The sequence below is a fragment of the Callithrix jacchus genome, chromosome 1 (assembly GCF_049354715.1).
Source record: "Callithrix jacchus isolate 240 chromosome 1, calJac240_pri, whole genome shotgun sequence".
NCBI lineage: Eukaryota > Metazoa > Chordata > Mammalia > Primates > Cebidae > Callithrix > Callithrix jacchus.
In genome coordinates, this window is record NC_133502.1 from 198222500 (window position 1) to 198224555 (window position 2056).

The 2056-nt window shown below is 47.6% G+C and overlaps 1 long non-coding RNA gene across 1 annotated transcript; it reads left to right on the plus strand.

The window, feature by feature from the left end:
• The first annotated feature begins 691 nt into the window (after positions 1-691).
• LOC128928974 (uncharacterized) lies at positions 692-1607 on the plus strand. Its single transcript, XR_008474739.2, has 2 exons — positions 692-898; positions 1410-1607. It is a non-coding gene; the product is annotated as an uncharacterized LOC128928974 (long non-coding RNA).
• Positions 1608-2056: the final 449 nt, after the last annotated feature.

Below are 2056 nucleotides of genomic sequence, written 5' to 3' on the forward strand. Positions count from 1 at the left end.
ACCTACCTCACAGGATGTTGTCAGAATTAAATGAAATCTCGCATGACGGAGCTAAGCACAGCACGCAGTGCAGATGGCATTGTGTAAACGCCAGTTCACATCTTCCTCAACATCCCCCGATGGCCCCCAGCAATGTCAGGAGTTCTCTGGGCCCTAAGAAAGTTCTCTCCACTCTCAGCCTCAGTTTCCCCTAGGGCAAAGTGAGACCAAGACACTCTAAGGGCCTTCCAGCTTTCACAGCTGGACAGCCAGCTGGAAAATAGCATTCAGCTGATTGCTACAACTCCCTGGACACCTGCAGGGTGCCAGGTCTGCGTTAGGGCCCCTCCCTATATTAGCTCACCAGCCCTTGTGGGAGTAGATACTTTTCCCCCAATTTGCAGAGGAGGAAAGTGAGGCCAGAGAGATCCAGGGAGACTTGCACCGGCAATCCAGATCCAACATTCCTGGACACTTCCCTAAGCAAGCAAGTTAGACTTGATTCCAAGTTTCAACACTCCACAGCATGTTTTCTATGTTTCCTTTGAAAGAGAGGCCACAGCTGATGGATGGGGAAACCCAAGTCCAGAGGGTTTGATGGACTTGCCCAGAACCACCTAGCCATAAGCAAGAGGTGCAAAATTGGAGCCCAGGGCACGTGATTCCCAATAAATCATTCTTTCTACAAGACCACATGATCCTTTCAGTTTGAGCCCTTCTCTGCTCCTTCCAAACAGAAGACACCAAGTTGTTTTCAGAGGCAAGGAAAACTTTGCTCCATATTTTTTGAGATCAGGAGGTGGGAAGAACTTGAGTCTGAACTCTCCTCTTATAGGTTCTTAAACTTCGGTAACTACTACTCGTGACTGACCTTTGGAATCGCTCCAGCTGGCCACAGGATGAGTCCTGAGGAAGAAACGTGAGTGTGACAGTGCCAAAGAGGACAAGCTTTGGAAAAGAATAGATCTAATGTTTGCCTCTCAATTGTAGCTGTGTGGCCTTGGGCAAGTTACCTTACCTCTCTGAGCCTCAGTCTGTCCTTATGTACTATGGAGATAATAAGAGCTGGCTGTGACATTACCAGGTGGCTAGAAAAAAGTAAAGTGGGTCTGCAGAAACTGATATGAATCAAATCTCTAAAGTGTTATTAAGAGGAAAAATAATACTGTAGGACGCTGTGGTGTGACTGTGTTTGTGGATGTACCTTCTTCTCCCTCATCCTCTGCCCTTGCAGCAGACAGCAGGAATGGCTGTAATTCTCCAGCATGTGCCCCAGCATCCATGCCCTTGGCCATGTGACCTACAGTGCCCTCACACTCTGATCTTAGAGTGTCTTGTCACATGGTTCAACCACATGACATGCTTTGGCCAATGAGATGTTAACAGACATGATGCTTGTGTATTTCACTTGCGTTTTCTTGCTCTTCCAGGATTGCCATGAGAACACTGCCCTGGGAAGCCTTTTGGAAGATAATTGACAAGGGGGCTCAGATGAGTTGTCCGCAGCTGAGGCCATCCTAGATCAACCAACAGCCAGGCCAGCCAAGGGAGGAAGAACCATCCAGCCAAACCCAGTCTAAATCATCAACCTGCAGATTGTAAGTGAAATAAATGCCTGTGAATTGACACCATGACATTTGGGATGGTTTGTTTGCACAGCGTCATTTTGTCAATAGATGACTGACACATCCCTCGCCCTATCCTATTAATTCGATTCCACCTTCCAAATATCTCTGAACCTTTTCGTTTACCTCCTCTCCTTTCCCACCACCACTGGACTCTAAGCCACAATTTCTCTCTCCTGGATTTCTGCAAGACCCTCCTTAACGGCCATCCTCCTACAGATTCTTGGCCCTTCCAGTCAATCCAATGTTGCTCCAATCGGCAACCTTGCAGAAGCTTTGGGGCATGTGATCTTTTTGTGTCTCTAAGTGTGTGAAGTGGAAATAATCAAAGGTAAAACTGAAGATGCTCTGCCATCAGTACTAAGAGGACACCAAGAAGTCAATGCCCAGCCAAGTACGGCAGTCCAAGGATCCCAGTGCCAGCTCAACACAGCGGCCATGAGGATGAAACA